The sequence below is a fragment of the Podarcis bocagei genome (assembly GCF_964188305.1).
Source record: "Podarcis bocagei genome assembly, chromosome: 14".
NCBI lineage: Eukaryota > Metazoa > Chordata > Lepidosauria > Squamata > Lacertidae > Podarcis > Podarcis bocagei.
Genome location: NC_138139.1, coordinates 17,581,669 through 17,605,108, shown reverse-complemented (window position 1 = coordinate 17,605,108; position 23,440 = coordinate 17,581,669). Strand labels below are relative to the sequence as shown.

The 23,440-nt window shown below is 45.5% G+C and overlaps 1 long non-coding RNA gene across 1 annotated transcript in view; it reads left to right on the top strand.

The window, feature by feature from the left end:
• LOC308573948 overlaps positions 1 to 22,968 on the top strand; it is a 74,264-nt gene extending 51,296 nt beyond the window's left edge. Inside the window, exons 2-3 of the long non-coding RNA XR_014002270.1 lie at positions 16,416 to 16,713; positions 22,923 to 22,968. This is a non-coding gene — a long non-coding RNA (uncharacterized lncRNA). The remainder of the gene's footprint in view (positions 1 to 16,415; positions 16,714 to 22,922) is intronic.
• Positions 22,969 to 23,440: the final 472 nt, after the last annotated feature.

Below are 23,440 nucleotides of genomic sequence, written 5' to 3'. Positions count from 1 at the left end.
AAGAAAAGAATAAATAAGGGACAAATTGGATTAAAATAAGTGTTAGGATTTGCTGAAATAACTTTGGAAATTGGGATGTAGAAAGGGGAGGTTTGGGGGAGTCGGAGAAGCGAGGTTTATGAAAAAAAGGATATGAAATTATACATGTTTGTTTGTTTTCTTTATTTGTTTGTATTGTCTACAAAATTTTTTGTAAAACCAATAAAAAATATTTTAAAAAAAAAAAAGAGAACGAGGGAGGTGTTTGTGGTGATTTCTAGAAAAATAGCAGTGCGAAGGAGCGTGCGGTTGTCGATTGCTGAGTGCGCACAGGTCAATGATTGTGTGTGTTGGCGCACAGACTGTACACTTGTTGAACATTGAATGGAATCAACATGTGAAGGCGTAGCTCAACTGTTTGGGTGCTCTGGTACACAGAAAGTACTTTTTGAACGTATGAATCCAGAGGTGAGCACTCCTTCACACAAACACTTGAACATGGGAAGAGAGGCGGCTTCCACAGCTGTTCGTTTCAGCATGTGAACAAGCCTCTGAAGCACAATGTTTCGAGGGCCGTCTGGTTCAAGTCTGGTTTAAAGATTTAGAGCTAGAAGTGGAAGCCTTGATGTTCCCTCAGGAGGAGTTGTCACCCGGACGAGAAGCTGACAAGCGCACAAGTCACACTCTTCCCCCTTTCTGGCAAGTTGTCTTTCTATTTCAATCATAGCCGTTATTTCTAAATCTGTATCCGTACATATAAAAGCGCTCTGTTTGTGTGGTGCATCCCAGTCTTTAGTACTACCGTCACCTGCCTTCCTGAGCCCTTGGGTTAGGGATGGCGATAAATCCCAAAGTGAAAACACTTTATTGCTATAGCTCGCTAATGCATCCTTTGAAATAAATTTACCGGGTGTGTTTTTTTTGGAGGGGGGAAGAGAAACGGATCACTGAGCACCCTCATTAAAGCTACACCTCTGTAGTCGTTCCTCACCAGAATACATGAAAGGCCTCCCCCCTTCCTCCGCCTTCAAACAGCAGAAGAGTCCAGACTTGCCGAGCTTTTAAAGTTAACTACTTCCAGGTGCAAAGAAAAGAGATATTTAGGGCTGCTGGGATGGCTGTGTGCATGTGGGTCTCCTTTTCCTTCCCCTCTCCTCCCCAAAGCATTAAAGCCCAGCTGCCTTTGTTCTCTGGGAAAGTGTAGCTGTTCCCCTCACTGCATGTTTTATGGCTACAGGTTGCTCTGTATTGCCCAGATCTCGGTAACAGAGCACCAAAGGTCTCTGTTTTATTGCCCCCGGCTTCGCTTTATTGACTGCCATGTTCGCCTCAACCCACATGTGCCATGGGGGGGGGGCCCTCTGGCAAATAACATCTCAATTACAAGCCCTGATGCTCTCAGCAAAAGCCACTGAGGGTCTGCAATTTATTAGAGCCACATGCAGATGTTAAAGGGGAGGGAAGGAGGAACTCTCGAGCCAGGGTTGGAATGGCATTTCTTTCCAAAACTGTCAAAAATTGCATGGGGGGGGGAGTTTTAATTTCAAAAGTCTTCATGACAGGAAAATCCAAGATTCAGGCTTTATTTGCATCAGTGGGGTAGCGTGGGTTGTCAGCACCCGGGGCAAGGCAAGTAATTTGCGCCCCCTAACCCGTGGATTTGCGCCCCCTAACCCTAACCCCCAGATGTTGCGCCCGGTGCGGCCGGCCCCCCCTGCACCCCCCACGCTACGCCACTGATTTGCATGCAGCCAATAACGGTCAAGTTGAAACGGAGCACAAAGTTCAGCTGTAGGCAAGAATCCACTTCAACTCTTTTAAAAAAAATATTCTCATTTTATTTTATAGGGATTGGATCTCGATTCACTATTGTGTACCGCACAATGAGCCAAATCTGTTTTGGCAGGGAAATGGCAGAGCAGTGCAAGTGAAACTGGCAGTGTCTCTAGAACGCTGTAAGAGCCCATTCAGTCAATATTAAAAACTTATTTAACTTAGAGAAGGGATGTTGGAACTTGGACAGAAAACAGCAATCTTTCCCCCCCCTTCCCCCCTCCATTAAATTTATTGTTTGTTATTTATTAAATTTGTATAACGTTCTTCATCCAAAGATCCCAAGGCAGTTCACAACAGAAAAACACAAAATGAGAATACAAAATACATAAATGAAACAAAAACAAAGCAATGACGTCTTTGAAAAACTATGGGATGTTTGACTTCAAATCTGGATGGCAACCAGAAACAGGGGGCGGGGGAGGGAGAGGGAGAGATTAGTTTAACATCTGAAGAGTGGCAGGTCTTATATCGCAAAACTACAGTGTCAATATTGGGTATGAGCCCAGAATCATGGTTAAAAAAGACTTGGGAGTCTTTTTTGGCCCAGCAAAGCCCACTGATATTACAAACTGTCTTACAGCATGGTGAATACTGAAAACCCCATCCATCAAGTGAGAACGTTGACAAGATGGAAAAGATTCAGAGGAGATAAATAAGATGAGATATGCGCCAACAGTGGCACTACCGTGATGCAACTGCAAAGAAGGATATATATATATATATATATATATGGCATTCTTGCTCCACTTGGAAATTTAAGCCCCCTTCCTGCCCCCTGGCAGGAGAGTTCCAAGTCATCCCTGGCTGTCTAGCAACCCTAATCTCCTCCCCAATTAATTGTGGGTGCTTAGCTAATTTGTTTAACTAATTTTAGCTGAATATAACTTATCGGTAAAATGACTTGATTGAACACCGAAACCCTAGTAGTTTCGCAAGTCCTAAGAATCAGATTGTCTGCACTGAGATTCATAATACATAAATAAATACCCATGAACAAAATATGAAAGGCATCAAAGTTTGCTGAGCATTAAACCTCCCACTCACTTCTAATTAAAGAAAACCATTCCCCACCCCCACCTTACAAAACAAGGACACTAATTTCACACTGAAGCCAGTGTTCTCTACTTATTCAAGAAATGTTAAGTGCTAAGGAGGTAATGCAGTTTTGGTTATTAACCTCCCTATTTATTCCCCATTCCTTGTAGGCAGACAATCAGCCGTCTAAGTAAGGGCTGATGGGGGGGGGGGAGGTGTCTGAATAGTTGGGACTGCAATTTTCAGATCTCTCAGCACAGCTTGCAATATTATATGTGCAATTACTTATATATCTTGCATTAAATTGTCAGCTCCTTATAAATGGGGTGCCACTACATACAATTTCTCCTTCCATAGAGAGTCTATAGTTCCATCTAAGTATGGAAATAAAGACAATCTTTCTGATGCTGCCAGACCTCTTGAGATAAAAAGATATACAACTGAGATCTCCTTTCTCCTGCCCCCTTGGGGTAACACACCAGGTTTGGAAAGATCTCAGGAAAAAATGTTATGTCAAAGCACACAGAGCTATGGAAGCAAGACTGCCAAGTTTGATCAAACCAATATCAGATGCGTTACAAATCCTCATAGCCAACTGTCCCTGTTTAACCAGGGATAGCACCTGTTTTCTGGCCCTGTCCTCTGTGTGGGCCTATTATTCATACCTATTTTGGGCACCTTATTAAAATGTTGGTAGTGTGACCAGGATTTGGCTCCCTCCTCTGCACACTAGGGAAGAGCTATAGCACAGAGGAAGAGTGCGTGCTTTGAATGCAGAATGTTCCAGGCTCAGCCCAGGCAAATTCGCAAAGCAATAGTGGCCAATTCAGAAGTTCAGGGTTCCCTTCGTGATAATCACAGCCATGCCACTTCTGACATTATACAACCTTCTAAGATTATGCAGTAATGTTTCTCCTGTGTTTTTCCGAACCGTAAGTTAAATCTCTATTGTTATTAAATTTCCCGTTTTACAACTGAAAATACTCATTTGACATCCTTCAGATATCAGTGAGTTCCCTTCTCTTTCCATGGTTCATTTTACATATCATAAATCCTTGCATATATTTTTTTTAAAAAAACTATACTATTCAGTATTCCATTATTGCATCCATCAAAACTTATTTACACTGTTTAATTTTATCTTAATGCTGCTAGCGTTTTCAGCTGTATACAATTATTTCCCATATACAGTGGTATCTCTGGTTGCGAACGGGATCCGTTCCGGAGGCCCATTCACAACATGAAAAGACCCAGACGCGTGGGTCGCAATTTGCCGCTTCTGAGCATGCGCGTTACGTCATTTTGCGCTTCTGCGCATCCGCGAGCGGCGAAACCAGGCAATAACCCTTTCCGGTACTTCCAGGTTGCCGCGGGACGTAACCTGAAAGAACGTAACATGAAGCGGACGTAACATGAGGTATGACTGTATTCAATAAACATATCCCAATCTTCTTTAAATGAATGTTTTTCTTGTTCTCTTATTCTTTATGTTAAGTCTGCAGGTTGTGCATATTCTTAGGCTGAATGTGGTTAGTTAGATGTCCAGCTGCTAAGATTTGATAGGCATCAGGAAGACTCCTGCTCTTTTATATTGGGCCAGACTGTGAAGGCTATGATCCATTGCCACTTTTAGAGGTACTGTGCCTCTGAATACCAGCTGCTGGGAATTGCTGGTTGCATAGTGCTGTTGCGTTCATGTCCATCTTGCAGACTTCCCACAGGAATCTGACTAACGACTTTGAGAACAGGATGCTGGACTAAATGGGCCATTGGCCTGGTGCTCTTATGATGCAAACCGAGATATCTTAATTCAAGGCAAGATCGTTTTCTTGAAGTTTCCCCCACCCCTTAGATTATTTTATTCGAGCCTAACAGCAGTAAAGCAAACAGATGTTTCAGCTGTGCAAAAGTTCTTCTAAAAATAACCTGTGATCCCAACACATTACACCTGTTGGAAAAGTTTGTAAAAAAAAAAATGTGAACACGCACACATTCAGACCCATTACTTCCATGCTTACATGGAATGATCTCACACGTATAACCCTTGCATAACCAAGCAAAGACACACAGTCTTCCTCCATTTCTGTTATTTCAGCTGCTTCTCTCTCTCTCTTAGGCCAAGTGAAAAGTATAAACGCACTAATACAAAGGCCACAGCACATCACAGAATTAGGCTTATGTCAGCTCCACTGATTTCAATGTATTTGTATAGTTGTGTGTGAGATTGTGGCCATAAAGTTTGTGGATTTTCCTGCAAGCAATTTATCAAGGAACTGCTCTGCCCGAATACAAAATACAGTTTCCAATTGCAGCATCAACATCATACAAAAGCCTCTCTCTCTCCCCCCCCCCCCAAGGTGCATCAGAATGTGTGGAGATCTGGGTACACACTACTAGAATATGACATGAAAGCCTTCTCTTCGTACAGTAGCTGTCAATCCTACCATATACCAAAACCTTCTTTCATCTTCCGGGTCCCCTGTGGAACAGATGACTGTCAGGAGTTTCCATTCCATATATCCACAGAGACAAACCAGTAACAAGCTACAAATGTGTGAATTGTTGGACTGCCATCATCCACAACATCCCTTTGAAAAAAAACTGCATAGGAACAGAGGAAGCTCCTTTAAACCAACTTAGACCATCGGTCCAAGAAGCCCAAAACTGTCTACACTGACTGGACAGGGTTTCAGACAAGGCATCTTTCCTACCCTACCTGAAGATGCCAAGGACTGAACCTAGGTCCTTCTGTTTGGAGTGCAGATGCTCTACCACTGAGCTATAGTCCTTCCTTGTGGTTCTTTCCATCCCTTCTTCATCTTTTTGGGACAGCATTTTGCAAACTCTACTCCAGGAACACCATTGTTCCTTGGAGGTTCATCAGTGATCTCAAACAAGTTGACTTCCACAAAGCAGTCAGAACTCACCAGATCCTATAAAGCCCTGTCACCCAAGTAAGCTCCCTGTTTGTTACTAGCCATTTGTTTCAAGGCTTCTTGTTATGATGGCTAGGTTGCCTCAAGGATCCTGCCTCTGAATGCCAGTTCCCAGAGCTCACAAGTGGGAGAGGGCTGTTCTGCTCCTGCTTGGTTTGTGGGCTTCCCATAGACATTTGATTGGCTACTATGAGAACGGTACGATGGATTAGATTAGGCCTTTGGTCTGCTCAAGGAGGGCTCTTCTTAACCTGGTCATGTAGGTCAATCTCTCGGGTTGAAGATGTGGTGGGATCAAAATTTGCAGCTCTCTCTAGATTACAGGCACTGGGAAGAGTTGTGGGGAAAGCTGCCCTATGAATCAATCTCTGGCTCTGTGAGGAAATTATCTTTGGAATTAATACACAGCTGGTAGCTGAGGCCCAAGCACAGTTTCTTGACCCTCATCCAGTCCACTGCTGCATTCAGACTCCAACTGAGACCTTTCACAGCTTCTCATCTCCATGCTGAAGCCATGCTGATGTGAACAGTTCAGTAAAGAGTTGTGAAATGGACCATTCTCACCTATTTGTTCTGGTCCTGCCCTCTGGAGCAAAAGAGGCCCACTCTACCTTCTGCAAGACAGCCTCTCAGCTATTTGAAGAATGCTCATGTTTCCCCTTAATCTTTTCTCCTCCGGGCTAAATAAACCCAGCTCTGTCAACGGTTCCTCATAGGACCTGCTTTCCAAAAACCCTTCACCATCCTGGTCACTGTCCTTGATGGTGTCATTGCACTACCTTATTCTGCCAGGTGAATGTACAAGAAGTCGAAGTGTGTGCCCATGAACATTACCCAGAATCCTCTGTGAGAGACCAGAGTTGTCCTATGGCAGATGCGCAGGGTCAATATGGAAGGTTTCCTTGGAGTTTGGAAATGAGTGGTGATGCAGGAAATGTTGCTTCTCTCCCATGTCTTCCCTGTGCTCGTGCCATTTTCCTCCTCACACAGTCTCTCAAATCTTCCCCCCCCCCCGCCCCCTTTCTCTCCTACCCCCTTGGTCTCCCTGCCTTCTGTTCAGTTGCTCAGATGTCAACCTGAGGCTTGGAAAGCACGTAAGAGCTGAACAAGGAAGTGAGAAAGAGTGTTGTTCCTCCAGCTTCCTCCCTCAGCTCTGTGACAAAGGGAACAGTGTGCATGGGTTTGCATGTTGGATGGCTTGATGAGATGTTCTCAGTGGCATTCTGTTGGTAACCCTGAAATGAATAAACACATGTTTCAGAAAGAGGGAGAGCGTGTTAAATAGCTGCTAGAGCTATTTTGGGTAGCAAAAGAGTCCCATCTCTTTCCAGCCTAACATTGTCTAGCGCCCCCCCCCCCCCACTGGCTGTGGTGTAGACTATGAGAGCTGTGCTCCCACCTTGTCCTCTTTCTCCTCCACCACAGCTATTTTGTTCAGCTTGCTCCATTTTGGCAGGTACATAATGTGACGACAAGCAGGAATACACAACTGTACAATAGATGTGCATCTGCATTGCACTTGGCGCTGAGTGTATTATTGACATCACATCTCCAGGCATTTGGGGAATGTGTGAGGACAAAGGCATTGTGTGGCACGTTACATTCTCATGGGAGCATCTCTCTTGAAGTCAGCATTTGTGATTTGTGCAAAGAACTAGCTCCTGTGTTTATTTTGTTTTATTTCACTCCTTTAAGTTGAAGGTGTGAAATGCCTTTGTCTCAGAACTATCTACTATCCTTAAAGAAAACCCTCAGAATCTTTGTTTCCCTAAAAACTGGCTGGCATTGACTGAGGTCCCATCTTCAACATCTGACTCCATGGCTGCTTGGGTGCAGTGCTCAGGCTACTCACAGAAGAATTGCTGTGTCTCCTCTTAAGGTCTTGCAAAATGATCCAGCAAAACTTCAGATTTCAGCTGTCTTAAAACTGCAGCCAGTCTTTCTAGTGGGCAAAGGAGTCAAGTTGTGTGGTTTTTTTATGTTCGGCATTTTATCTAAACTATAAGCAACACGGCTGAGGAATCTATACCAAAGGCAAAACAGAACAGAACAAAGGCAACATCTTTTCTTTTCTTTTCCAAGGCTGGAGAGAAAGAGAGAATGTGTTTTGCAGCATCCTTAAAATAGAAAAGTCCTGGTAAACATTCAGTTTATCACACAAAGATCAAATCTCTCCTGAAAGCTTGTTTTATGCCCAGGTGTTAGTTTCTCTATATTCGTCATTTAACAAAATATAACAGCTAAAGACTGTGCTGTGTTGCTTCCTTTAAAATAGGAGTAGAGAACCAATGTGACACGATGATTAGAGTATTGGATTAGCACCTGTAAGAACAGGGTTTGAATCCCCACTGGGTGACCTTGGGCCAGTCACCATCTGTTAGCTTAACCTACCTCACAGTAGCAGTGTAGCATGGGTTGCCAGTGCCCGGGGCAGGGCAAGTGTGGCAGTCCCCTGTCCTTGCCTGCTGCCTCCATCCACCTGCCCACTAGAGCAGTGTTTCCCAACCTTTTTTGGGCAAAGGCACACTTGTTTGATGAAAAAAATCTCGAGGCACACCACCATTACAGCCCCGTGACGTCAGCGCGCAGCGTCATGCCGGGAGGGACGCACAAAAGTGTAAGTTTCAATTTTTTTCCCTCCCCCTTGCCGGGGAACCTCCAAGCTTTGGGGGTGGGGGGGGGGAGGAGGCAGCAAAGCGAGGCAGGAAGGAGAGCGCGGCTTGGCTGGGTGAGCTTTGGCAGGGAATGAGAGCCGCGAGGCGGGCGCTGCGGACGGAGGCGCTGCCCGCCGAGCTCGCAGGCAGCCAGGCAGCCAGACAGCGAGAGCCCCGCGCTGGGCGGCCTCTCCTCGCCGCCGTCCCGCCTCTCGCCGCCCGACTTGCCCGCCTCCCTCCAGGCAACATCTCGCGGCACACCAGGCAACATCTCGCGGCACACTAGTGTGCCGCGGAACAGTGGTTGGGAAACACTGCACTAGAGCAACCATGGGCCCCGCTGCCTCACAGGGGTGTTATGAGAATGAAATGGGGGGGAGGCCACATTCCACACCACCTTGAGCTCCTTGGAAGATATATATTGGAGTGGTATATATTGGTATATATTGGATATATATTGGAGGTGGTATATATTGGAGATGTGATGAGGTTGAGGGTACGTTATTTCATATGTAGTATACCTGTAAAAGGGTAAAAGAGCATTGGGAAATAATTTATGATGAACTGAAAAAAATGTTTAAAAGTACTCTTCAATAAAAAACAACCCCAGACTCCTTTTCGTTGGGGATAATTCAGATGGAAATTCCCAGGTGTCAAAAAAGGCTATTTATGTATACAACTACTGTGGCCCATGTTTTGTTAGCCCGAAAATGAAAACGAGCAAGGTCCCAACTAAAGAAGAATGGCAGCTCAAACAAACCAGCTTTCAAACCAAGCCAATAAAAATGGCAACAGATACAGAAAATTAAGACAGGCAAAAAAGTGACACATTGACCCTTTTTAATGCAATTTTTCTTACAGGCACATCATACAGAGCGATCTCGGCCCTGAATGGGAAGCCCGGACTTTGAAAGTCATCTAATCTCCCTTGCTGTATTATACTGTATTGTTTAATTAGTGTTTTTATGGAGCAGTCAAGTAATTTCGTTGTCCCTGAAGGGGGCAATGACAATAAAGATATTATTATTATTATTATTATTATTATTATTATTATTATTATTATTATTATTATACATTCCCTTCCAATTAGTGTGGTGCTTTAATCAAGCTAGTTGAGGATCACACACTTTTGTCAGTTTCTGGAAGTTCTGAGCAATAGTTCAAAACTTAAAGTTTTCTTGACCCATTAAAGTCTATGGCAGCAGCTACTGGCAAAACACGGCAGAGCACCGCCGCTGGCTCACAGTTGCGTTCAGCACATTTCAAAGCAAACATACCTGTCATGGAACTGACATCGGAGACCAGCAGAGAGAGAAGTCGCCCCGATAGTGCAGGAGAGGGAACCAGCAAGGAGAGAGAGAGGGTTTCCGAGGGGGAAGGGAATCAAGGTGACTCCAAGAAGGAAGGAGGGAATGAGAGCACTTTGGAGGGAAGGCTCAGGGACTCTTCCAGTGAGATCAGCGGGGAGAGTGCCGGACCACCGCTGGGCACGCCTACTCTGCGCAGAAGGCTTCCGCGCAGGGAGGCTAGGCAGAGACTGGCTGTCAAGGAATTCTTATGTTGGAAAAAGTTTAGGAAACACCCACTAACGGATTCTGCCAGCGACTGAAGCAGACGCACAGGAGTGCGCTTCAGTTAGGGAAAGGTTTAAACAAACAAGCAGTTTAGGGAAGTCAGTGACTTACACACAAGCAACAACAACTCCCATTATAATACCTAACTTGCACTCTGTGAAACAATATGTGAAGCAACCCTTTGAAATTTGCATTTCTCTGAATTTTGCAATGCAGTTCTCCAGCTGTGTAATGTTTACATACAAATGCATATACTGGTGAAAACAACATACAGAAAAGCATTATATTAGGGGAAATGGCTTGCATAATTTGTCTATTAAAAGAAATTATCACTAAAATGGTGACAGATTTTCATGAGGATTATTATTATTATTATTATTATTATTATTATTATTATTATTACTATTATTATTACAAACTGATATGGAAATGTGGAGAACTGAATTTAAGACTGGAAAAACGAGAAACCAAGAGAAACGGAAACTGACGATTTCACCTTTCCCTGCTCGGTACTGGAGACAACTCCTTTTGGCTCAGTGCTAAAGACAGCAACAATTCTCTTGAGAGTTATGTAGATCAAATAGGATAAAGATTGTGGAAAGAATAAATGTCAGTGGGTGTGGGAGGCGGGTGTCAGGGACTGGGCAGAGGAGGAGTGGTGGAGACCACCTCCCCAGCCTGACCCTTCCAGAGAAGAAGGAAACAGTTCAGAATTACAACAGGGGTCTGTGGGAGGTCACAGCTCAGAGGAAGATGAGCGGGTAAGCTGGGAAATTATGGGACAGGAGGAAGAAGAAGCACCACCAGGGGAGAGACAGCTGACAGACACAGGGTCTTTAGAAAGCATTCTAGACCCCCCCCAAAAAAAAAAAATCATGGCGGACCTTGAAAGTAGGAGAGCAAAGAGCTCAAAGGCAAAAGGCCCTCTCCAGCACTCGTAGTGCTGACTCATGAGGAAGTGGGAGAGACGGAGGGGGTGGGGTTTCACTCAGAGCAACACCATTATTCCAAGAGGCTGCCTTTCTAAGCCTCTCTCTGTGAATATTGAATAAATGCAGATGATAAGGACTTTTCCTTGTCTTGTCTGTTCCTGTCAACCTGCCGTGGGGGTTGGTTCCTCTGCTGCCCAACAGCAGGGTTATAAGCTATTGCCCTTCTTATTTTTAAAAAGCAGCTTTCCATATTGCGGGAAAATGAAATTTGCCCACTGAAACATCTTAACTGAGACTTAACTGATTCAGATAGCTGACCAGTTAAGGCTTCTTCCACTGGGGACAGAAAAGCAGAGAGAACATGCCTCAAGAATTTTCTCAAGTACATTTCATGCTGGTCACCTCTACCCATTTTACATCTAAGAGCATTTTTTTCCACATACCATTTTAAAGGTGACACTGGCTGCCCTCATCAAAGCTACGCCATCTCATTTGTATATCAAATGAGCAGATACATATTTATATCTGAATTAAACATTTAAAAAACAAATCCATTATGCTTCAAAGTGCATATTGCAGCTGTGATTATGGACAAGGAAAAACAGGTATTGGGAAGTCGCTTAAAAAGACTTACTGTACAATCCTAGCCATATCTATGCAGAAGTAAGTCCCGCTGAATTGGGGGGGGGGACTTACTCCCAAGCACATGGAGTTAGGGCTGTGCAAAGATGTGTGTGTGTGTGTGTGTGTGTGTGTGTGTGTGTAGGGATGCGGGTGGCGCTGAGGATTAAACCACAGAGTCTAGGACTTGCCGATCAGAAGGTTGGCGATTTGAATCCCCATGACAGGGTGAGCGCCCGTTGCTCAGTCCCTGCTCCTGCCAACCTAGCAGTTCAAAAGCACGTTAAAGTACAAGAGGATAAATAGGTACCGCTCCGGCGGGAAGGTAAACGGCGTTTCCGTGCGCTGCTCTGGTTCGATGAGTGCCGCAACCCCAGAGTCAGCCACGACTGGACCTAATGGTCAGGAGTCCCTTTACCTTGTGTGTGTGTGTGTGTGTGTGTGTGTGTGCGCGCGCGCATTTCATAGTCACAAATTTTTATTTATGACTATTTTTATTTATTTATTTTTATTTTGGGATTTTTACATACATTATATTATCTCCTTCCAATTTTTTAATTTCCCATACAATTTTTCCTTCCCCTCCCTTCCCACCCCCACCCCCGTATCCATTGGAAGGGTTCAAACAATTATCCTCAGCCACAGGCACAGCATCTTTAGTTTCCACCGAATGTCTTTTGTTCCAGTAGTTTCTATCCACTTAAGATAGGAGTTCCATCTGTTCCTTATCGTGGTGGACTTGATCTTCCACATTGTTTCCTGTGACATTACTGCAAAAATGTCCGACTGAATAAGTTCAAACAAATAACTATTCCATGCCTCTACTGTCCATTTTTCTCTATATTTCCAACCTAAAGCTGTTGTTGCCTTTCCTGCTAATATCATAGCTTTGAAAGTAAACTGGCCCCCTTTCTCTATAACTGCATGGTTTTAGTACAGTATATGCCCGGGCCTCTAAGCCATCTATGAGCATAGAAGTGAACAGGCGTGTGCAAGATTCTCCCAGGAGGAAATGGGGACAGGGTGGGACATGCACATGCAAAGTGAAAAGAAGGGACTTCTTGCCTCACAGAGATACAAGCAAGCACCTTCTCCCCAGAGATGTGCTCCCAGCCGCACTTTACGCACACATGAAGCAAAACCCAGGGTTCAAGTTCAGAGGAATGCTTGCCTTCTCTTCAAGAGCCGGCAGAATGCCAGTATTGATGGGAGCCACTCCTATTTCAGCAGAGAGGGCATTCCACAATGCTAGTGCCACCAGTGAGAAAGCACATCTCTGTGTTGCCACAAGCTGATGATCATTGTTTACATTCATTGTTCTTATGAAAGGTAAAGGACACCTGGATCATTAAGTCCAGCCAAAATCAGCTATGGGGTTGCAGCGCTCATCTCGCTTTCAGGCCAAGGGAGACGGCATTTGGCCACAGATGTGGCTAGCATGACTAAACCTCTACTGGCGCAACGGAACACCATGACGGAAACCAGAGCGCATGGAAACGCCGTTTACCTTCCTGCCGCAGTGGTACCTATTTATCTACTCACACTAGTATGTTTTCAAACTGCTAGGTTGGCAGGAGCTGGGACAGAGCAACGGGAGCTCACCCCATTGCGGGGATTCAAACCGCTGACCTTCCGACGAGACTCGGTGGTTAAGACCACAGCGCCACCTGCTCCCTGTCCTTACCCACCATTGGCATGTGGCCTCTGGGAGGTTGCCCTCAGACGAGGGTTGCCACTCATCCTTAGAAAAACGCAATTGTCCCTTTATTTGAAGAAAAGTACCCCCTGTCTTTATTTGAAGAAAAGTAGCCCCCTGCCCCTAGTGATGTATGGAAGTGAGAGCTGGACCATAAAGAAGGCTGATTGCCCAAGAATTGATGCTTTTGAATTATGGTGCTGGAGGAGACTCTTGAGAGTCCCATGGACTGCAAGAAGATCAAACATGTCCATTCTTAAGAAAATCAGCCCTGAGTGCTCACTGGAAGGACAGATCCTGAAGCTGAGGCTCCAATACTTTGGCCACCTCCCTGGAAGACTCCCTGGAAAAGACCCTGATGTTGGGAAAGATGGAGGGCACAAGGAGAAGGGGACAACAGAGGACGAGATGGTTGGACAGTGTTCTCGAAGCTACCAGCATGAGTTTGACCAAACTGCGGGAGGCAGTGGAAGACAGGAGTGCCTGCTGTGCTCTGGTCCATGGGGTCACGAAGAGTCGGACACGACTAAACGACTAAACAGCAACAACACCCCCTGTCCTGTTTGGACTTCAAATGGGACACATTTTTTCATACATTTCACATATTGAAGCCCATCATCATCATCCTCAAAACTGCATGGGCAGAGGGGGGGTTGCAGAGGGGGGGTTGGCAGTGCACAGGCCTGCTATGGTGGAGTCTCAGGATTTGCGCAGGCAGGGGGGTGGCAGGGGGAGAGCGAGAGAGGGAGATTGGAGGGGCCTGGTCCGGTTTGGGAGAAGGAGTTTTTGCGCAGGCAGAGGAAGGTGGGGTGGCTTGGACTCAGAGTGGACCCTCAAGGTCCTCTCTAAAATTCTACGGTTCTGTTATTCATGGTACATGTTTGAGGCAGTACAAAGAGAAGAGAAATGTGAGTCAGCTGAGTGCGAATACATCAGGAGCAACATTTCCTCGATCGCATCACCTTCTTCAGCTCTTGGATAGAAGCAAGCATCCATTCTCTGCTCTCAGAGAGCAGTTCAGCACCCAGATAAAGGGATAATAAAGCACTCGATATTCTGTACTGCAGACTGCACAAGATACAGATTACACACACTCTAGCCTGACCACCAGGGGCAAATGTCTGCCTTAGTTCTTCCATTCAGGATAAAGATTACACAATAAATTGGCTCCTCTGCCTGGGAAAAAAGGCGGGGACAGCATTCAGGTTGCTCCCAGGGGGCTAGTTTAAAATAGCTGCAACAAGACTCATTTTGCAATGGTATTTAGAGCGAGGAACACTAAACTTTCTGTTGCAAGGCAGGACAAATCCATCTGGATACTCCAGTTTAAAAAAAAAAAATCTAATAAATTCCCGAATCGTTGCTAGCGTTGTACTTCACATAAATAAATAATCAAGGAAACCTTTTATATGCTTACTGTTTGAACATCTGTTTTTAAGGTTACTGCATTTATTTTTTGGTTCATAGTTGGCCTTTGTTATTATTCTGTTTCTTATTTTTACAGAGAGGGGGGAATTCTTTCCAGGCTGCACTCCTTCTCCAGACCACCGCCTCTCCTCACCAGCCTTGCTTCTCACCCTCCCTGAGTGTTTATGCCTGACTGGAATGTGTGACAATGTCTCTTGCTCGCTTGGATTAATGAAATCTGAGTCACTGAGTCACAGGAGTTGGAATGTATTGAATCGGCACGATTTTCTACACAGCAGAGGTAGAGAACCTCAAGTCTGGGGACCCAGTTCATCTCTCTGTGTCCCCCCTCCAACTTCACTAACTTTATTTTTTAAAACTTATTTATTGATTTTTCACACACACAAAAACTATACAGATTTTGTCATAGACCATAAATTACTTTATCCATTGACTTCCTGTCCCCCCTTTCCATAGTTTCCATATTTACCTTTAAATGCTGCACATTCCACATGTAATATACATCCATTCTAACCTATTTATCTTAATAACTAACGCTGATGCTCATATTTCAAATAGTGCTCATGTTTTCATCTCGCTATGATAGTTATTTAAATACTCAATAGAAGGTCTCCAGTCCTCAAGGAATTTTTCGTCATTTTGGTCTCTCATCTTTGCTTGAGTCAGTCTTGCCAGGTCCGCATACTCCGTCATCCTCACTAAATTTCCCATGCCACCCCACTCTGCTCGGTCCGCAGTCCTCACCAGCCCTCCACTGAGACATCCTCAAGTTATTTCGCCTGGCTGGGACATGACCTTGAACTATGACAACACTTCTTGCTTGCCTTGATGAAGGACGTAGACGGATGCCTGTGTGGAAACAAATCTACTCTTTCTTTGGCGATCACTCGTAGCCAAGTAAGACTGTCTTCCATGAATATGGTCTTAACAGTGTGTCCATAGGTGACTGTGGAGGCCAATTCTGGATCTGTAACGTCCTTCCACAGTGGGGGCATAGGTTTCCAGGCAGGAGTTGATCACGGTGAGGATTTGCCAAAGTGCCTTCCTCTTATCTCGTTTCTCCCTTTCATGCTTCTTCAAAGTCCTTGATGGCTTTGGTAGAGGCCATTCTCTAATTGGTGGGATGCAGGTGGGACTGTGGGTTAAACCACTGAGCCTAGGGCTTGCCGATCAGATGGTCGGCGGTTCGAATCCCTGCGACGGGGTGAGCTCCCATTGCTCGGTCCCTGCTCCTGCCAACCTAGCAGTTTGAAAGCACGTCAAAGTGCAAGTAGATAAATAGGCACCACTCCAGTGGGAAGGTAAACGGGATTTCCGCACGCTGCTCTGGTTTGACCCAGAAGCTGTCTGTGGACAAACGCCGGCTCCCTCATCCTATAGAGCGAGATGAGTGTGCAACCCCAGAGTCGTCTGCGACTGGACCTATCCGTCAGGGGTACCTTTACCTTTACATATTCTCTAATTAGAGCGCTTGCAGGCTAGTGTTTCCCAGTTGTCAGTGTTTATACCACATTTTGCCTTGAGAGCATCTTTAAACCTCTTTTGTTGTTCACTTTTGGTGTCATGAGAGTGCACCTGCCCCCAATCCCCACCCAACTGTTCTTTATTTTGCCCAAGCTGTCCCATATTTTGCCCGACCAAAGGTGGCAACCCTAGCTACGAGGATCCCTCTCTACGATCAAATCTCATAATTATGTGTTGGTCACCAGCCTTTAGGGATGCAGGTGGCGCTGTGGGTTAAACCACAGAGCCTAGGGCTTGCTGATCAGAAGGTTGGCAGTTCAATTCCCCGCGATGGGGTGAGATCCCATTGCTTGGTCCCTGCTCCTGCCAACCTAGCAGTTCGAAAGCACATCAAAGTGCAAGTAGATAAATAGGTACCACTCCAGCGGGAAGGTAAATGGTGTTTCCGTGCGCTGCTCTGGTTTGCCAGAAGCGGCTTAGTCATGCTGGCCAAATGACCCAGAAGCTGTACGCCGGCTCCCTCGGCCAATAAAGCGAGATGAGCACTGCAACCCCAGAGTCAGCCACGACTGGACCTAATGGTCAGAGGTCTCTTTACCTTTACCTTTAACCAGCCTTTATGACAGCTAAATATGACTTATAGATGATCTCTTTCTCTCTCTTGATCTCTCGCTCCAATTTTTTTTTAATTGAGCTGGGCAATTACTTTTAAACTGTGCTCGGAGGAATTATAGCTCACTTTACAAAACCAGCTGTAAATTTCCTATTATGTCTTAGGGGGGGGGAAACCTGCCTTGGAGCGTTCTTTAGATTAATGATACGTTGCACTGAAAAAGATTATTTTATTTGAAGTAAAGGATTTAAAGGGGGGAAATCAGGGCTTGCAAACGAAGGACTGCATAGCTGAACATAAGAATGGAAAAATCTCTAGGTGCCCAATTTTCAAGGGTTGGAGAATTTATGGGCCCTTTTCAGCCACGAGGAAACAAAGCCAAAAAAAGTAACACGAGTCTGGAAAGAAATATCCGTGACCTTAAAGAGATCACTTGGTTTTGAGAGACAAACTGAGAAACGACTAACAGGTGCAATTGTCAAAAGATGATGCCCAGATGTAGAATGATTATAATGAATATGAACCTCCTAAAGCAGGGAGGCACAGGGAAATAGAGAGAGAAACTGAAGTGAAGGAAGTATTTTCATTTTCAAAGAATCTCCACGTGATCTTTTCTATTTATAAAACAGAATGTATTACAGGAAGGCTAACCCATGGCCCATTTTTACTGCTAAAAATCGAAGTTTTAAAAACCTATTTTTTATGGCAAACAAATGCTATTGGGGGGGGGGACGCGTTCTGGGCTATATTGTTGATTTAGGATTTTTGCATGCATACATGCACTCACCAGACAGGATCATTCCTTGTATAGGTACAGCACCTGTGGAGCCAGGATCATTCCCAGGGAGGTGCAGGGAACATGACAAATCACACTGTGTGCCCCCCTTCCAATAATCTCCTCGCCCCAGTCTCTGCTACTGCTGTTCCTCCCCTTCACTGGTGATGGTGGTGCCTCCAATAGAAGGCTGTTTTCAAGCCTAATTGGTGTGGGTTTTGGGGGGGGGTGTCTTCCTGGAGACTGCAGCTGTGGAGGGACAGTTAACTCTTGCCTCCCCAACTGCACTCTCCAGGAAAATTCCCCTTTCCCACCCACCCCCGTACCCACTTAGACTTGATAAAAAAGCAAGCACAGTGAAACAATTAAGTTCTACTTAGAGTAGGCCCATTTAAATTACATAGGTCTAAGTTACAAGTATTCATTTCAAATGGGTCTGGTTATTTGATGATCAAGGGTCTGGAAATCATGCCTTATGAGGAACAGTTGAGGGAGCTGGGTATGTTTAGCCTGGAAAAGAGGAGACTGAGAGGAATCATAGAATCATAGAATCATAGAGTTGGAAGAGACCACAAGGGCCATCGAGTCCAACCCCCTGCCAAGCAGGAAACACCATCAGAGCACTCCTGACATATGGTTGTCAAGCCTCTGCTTAAAGACCTCCAAAGTAGGAGACTCCACCACATTCCTTGGCAGCAAATTCCACTGTCGAACAGCTCTTACTGTCAGGAAGTTCTTCCTAATGTTTAGGTGGAATCTTCTTTCTTGTAGTTTGGATCCATTGCTCCGTGTCCGCTTCTCTGGAGCAGCAGAAAACAACCTTTCTCCCTCCTCTATGTGACATCCTTTTATATATTTGAACATGGCTATCATATCACCCCTTAACCTCCTCTTCTCCAGGCTAATCCTATTCTCCAGATAGGATTGCCATCTTCAAATATCACAAGGTCACTTGGAAGAGGCAACAAGCTTGTTTTCTCCTGCTCTGGAGGGTAGGATTCGAACCAATGGCTTCAGGTGACAAGAAAGGAGATTCCCACTAAAGATCAAAAGAAACCTTCGGACATTAAGAACTGTTTGACAGTGGAATGGTCTCCTTCAGGAGGTTGTGGACTCTCCTTCCTTGGAGGTTTCTAAGTGGGTGTTGGGTGGCCATGTGTCACGAATTCCTTAGCTGAGATTCCTGCGTTGCAGGGGGTTGGACTAGATAATCCTTGGAGTCCCTTCCTACCTTATAATTCTGCGATTCCAGGACTTCTTTTTATTTTTATGGTATCATGTACACTTTTAGCTGTACGTTGCTTGGAGACCTTCTTCGATAACAAGCAAACAATAAATCCAACAGATAAATCAGAGGCAGAGAAAGGGTATTCCACAGAACTGGGAAGGATACTGAAGCTGAGTGCACAATCCACACAGATTGACATTTGGCCCTCCAGATGTTGTTGGACTACAAGTCCCATCAGCCCCAGCATGCATGGCCTATGGCCTGAGTTGATGGGAGTTGTAGTTCAGAAGCATCTGGAGGGCAAGGGGTGCCCTACACCTGCCTTACAGTCACCCTATAGCTTCCCTATTCCACAGCAAAAAAAAAAAAAAGGTAGCTTATACATCACCCCGACCACATGAAATCTGCTGTAAGTGGATCATCATGGGGACTGTTTTTCACACGGTGAGCCATTTGCACATAGCGAATGTTTAAATTGATTGCTGCAGGCAGCGCAAATTGCACCGCGCCACAAGCTGCCACAAAATAGCCGCTTGCGGTGGCGCCGTGCAATTTGTGGCAAGCACAGAGCACCCACCCCCGAAACACAAATGTGCCCAGCAAACTAAAGAAGCAAACTTAAAGGTACTACCGCTCCAGAAATACTCTCTTGCGAGCCAAAATTCTGACAGGTCTGCAATTATCCCCATCAAGCCTTATGAATGATAATGTCTCCTTGTTCCTGTTTCCTGTCATTTCGTGTGTTTTGTCTATTCTTCATTCATCCTGGAATTTGAACAGATCAGTTCACTGACTGCATATGGACCTCCAAGTTAAAGGAAAATAATAATGATAATGCGTACATTACAGGCAGCCACAGCTGGGAAAGGCTGTCTTGTAGGAGGCACACTTCTTGCTAATATGGACAACAATCCCCTAGACCAGGGGTTTTCAAGCAGGGTACCATGAATCATGAAGGGATATGGGTGGCACTGTGGGTTAAACCACAGAGCCTAGGACTTGCCGATCAGAAGGTCAGTGGTTTGAATCCCCACGGTGGTTTGAGTCCCTGCTCCTGCCAACCTAGCAGTTCGAAACCACGTCAAAGTACAAGTAGATAAATAGGTACCGCTCCGGTAGGAAGGTAAACGGCGTTTCCGTGCGCTGCTCTGGTTCGCCAGAAGTGGCTTAGTCATGCTGGCCACATGACCCGGAAGCTGTACGCCGGCTCCCTTGGCCAATAAAGCGAGATGAGCGCCACAACCCCAGAGTCGGCCATGACTGGACCTAATGGTCAGGGATCCCTTTACCATTACCATGAATCATGGTCAGGGGTGCCACAGGCAACACTGGCCTCTGTCCCTCTTTTTTCCCTTCCCTCCTCTGACAGTCTCTCAGATCTCTGTCTCCGTTGGGCCACTAAGGCTGGGAGCATCTTCTTCCCAGACCCTGGGGGGGGCAGCATAAGGAGGCACCTCTATTTGGGGTGGGGTGGGCAGCTCAGAGACTGAAGAGGGGAGAGGAGCCTGAGGAAACACTCCACAAGGGAGGGTGTTAGGGTGAGGGGCTGCTGGCTCTGCAGGCAAGGGGTGACATAATTGGGCTTCTGGGTTTGAAGCCAATGTAGTTGGTCAAGGGAGATGTAGACTGAAAAAGGTTGAAAACCTCTGCCATAGACCTTTCATATTTCCTTCAATATATTGACATAGGCTATGAGATTAACCCAGGGGTAGGCAAACTAAGGCCCAGGGGCCGGATCCAGCCCAATCGCCTTCTAGATCCGGCCTGCTGACAGTCCAGGAATCAGCATGTTTTTACATGAGTAGAATGTGTCCTTTTATTTAAAAGGCATCTCTGGGTTATTTGTGGGATCTGCCTGGTGTTTTTACACGAGTAAAATGTGTCCTTTTATTTAAAATGCATCTCTGGGTTATTTGTGGGGCATAGGAATTCATTCACTTTTTTTTCCAAAATATAGTCCGGCTCCCCACAAGGCCTGAGGGACAGTAGACCGGCCCACAGCTAAAAAAGGTTGCTGACCCCTGGATTAACCCCACCCAATGGACCAGTATGTGGTCTAAACCTCCCTTTAAATCCATATCAGCGAAAAGAAAGTAACTCACTCTGAAACTTACTTACAGATGCTACCTAACACCTTGGAAACTAGCACCAATACGCCCAGAACCTCACCAAAATGCTGGAGAGGTTGCACCTCCATAGGCACATACTTCCATGTGTGGTGGAAATGCCCCAAAATCCAACTTTTCTGGACATCAATCATACGATAAATATGTAAGATAATTAAGCAAGTATTAGAAGTCACCCCAGATAATTAAGCAAGTATTAGAAGTCACCCCAGAACTGGCCCTACTAAACATCTTCCAAGATAATAATGCCCACTCACATCATAAAGAGCTCATAACCCACCTTCTCTCAGCAGCCAGAAGCATCATAGCCAGACACTGGAAAGACTTGTCAGGAGTAAGCATGGACCAATAGTATGGGAAACGGCCTTATTAGAAATACTAACCAATAAACTGAAACTGACACAGAGACAAATAGAAGACGTTTTCACCCCAGTGTGGTTCCCCTTTATCACACAGCCCAACAAGACAACAAGAAGAATCTGCTGACAGCATAAGAATCAATCTGGGTAACATGATCCTAAAGCACACACACACACAAACACATACCCCCCCCACACAATAACAAATCTCACTACAGCCAACCAAAGACAACCAATCATACCCTAGGCCACCCCCAACCTCTCTCACCACCAAGGAAATACAACGAGCGACTAGTAAGAGAACCCACACAAGTGATGCTGGCACAAAACCCCACACATACACTAAGTAGAAGAATTGCTACCCGACCCCACCCCACTCACCATTCCCCCTTCCCCTCTGTCCCCCTCTTTTCTTCCTAACCTAACACTGTATGCAACACTAATGTCTCACAACAAATGAAACTGATATGTAGAAAACACAACTTGAAAAAAGAGATAATGCACGTATCTTTGTAAATTAAGAAATCTTTAATAATAATAATAATAATAATAATAATAATAATAATAATAATAATAATAATGCACAGTCAAAAGTTGCCCACATGGAGCTCCCAGCTGCCTAACTACTTACTAGAACTTGGGTTTGGCAGATTCCAAGGGAGTCAAAGGCTTTGCTTCTGCTACATATGATTTCATACCTGTCCTAGATGGTCTCCCCCACCCCCTTTATATACAGGGGTGGGGTGGAGGGTTACTTTGGGGTCAGCCCATTTTATTGCACTGCTGAGATGTGCACGAAGCGGAAGAGCTATACTGAAGGGAGAGAAAATGCAGGAATGAGAGAACCAGGAGTGCAGCAGAGGGAGTTCAAGGGGAAACTGAAAAATTGTCCTCTAGCTACAGCTGCAGAGAGAAGGGGCAGGTGTGGAAGGAGACCGCCCACAGAATACAAATCCCAGGAAAGCACGCATGGTTGCATTCAGAAGCCATCAAACAGACCAAATTGGAAGGGAGAAAAAAATATCTTCAGGTTTCCAAAGTACTAACATTTTTTCCAATACAGCGATAAAGTCCAGGTTTTTTGTATTGCAGTGTCAGTATACATCAAAGTACAGGACGCGGGTGGCGCTGTGGGTTAAACCACAGAGCCTAGGACTTGCCAATCAGAAGGTCAGTGGTTCGAATCCCCGCGACGGGGTGAGCTCCCATTGCTCGGTCCCTGCTCCTGCCAACCTAGCAGTTTGAAAGCACGTCAAAGTGCAAGTAGATAAATAGGTACCGCTCCGGCGGGAAGGTAATTGGCGTTTCCATGCGCTGCTCTGGTTCGCCAGAAGCAGCTTAGATAAATAGGTACCGCTCCGGCAAGGAAGGTAAACGGCGTTTCCACATGCTGGCTCCCTCGGCCAGTTAAGCGAGATGAGCGCCACAACCCCAGAGTCGGCCACAACTGGACCTAATGGACAGGGGTCCCTTTACCTTTATACATCAAAGTATACATCAAAGTGCAAGTAGATAAATAGGTGCCGCTCTGGCAGGAAGGTAAACGACGTTTCCGTATGCTGCTCTGGTTCGCCAGAAGCGGCTTAGTCATGCTCGCCACATGACCTGGAAGCTGTACGACAGCTCCCTCAGCCAGTTAAGCGAGATGAGCGCCGCAACCCCAGAGTCGTCCACGACTGGACCTAACAGTCAGGGGTCCCTTTACCTTTACCTATACATGAAAAAGCCCTCAGACCAGTGGTAATTGTCCGGCACAAATTGTTCAAAAGCATAGCATGAATGGAAGTGTAGACAGGGCCCTAGTCTAACCACTGCACAACACTGCCTGCTCAAGGCTAATAATAATAATAATAATAATAATAATAATAATAATAATAATAATAATTTATACCCCGCCCATCTGGTTGGGTTTATCAACAACTCTGGGCGGCTCACAACAGAATTAAAAGCACAATAAACCATCAAACATTAACAATTTCCCTTCAGATGTCTTCTAAAAGTCAGTTGGTTGTTTATTTCCTTGACATCTGGTGGGAGGGCGTTCCACAGGGTGGGTGCCACTACCAAAAAGGCCCTCTGCCTGGTTCCCTGTAACCTCACTTCTCTCAGTGAGGGAACTGCCAGAAGGCCCTCCGTGCTGGACCTCAGTGTCCGGGCTGAACAATGGGGGTAGAGATGCTCCTT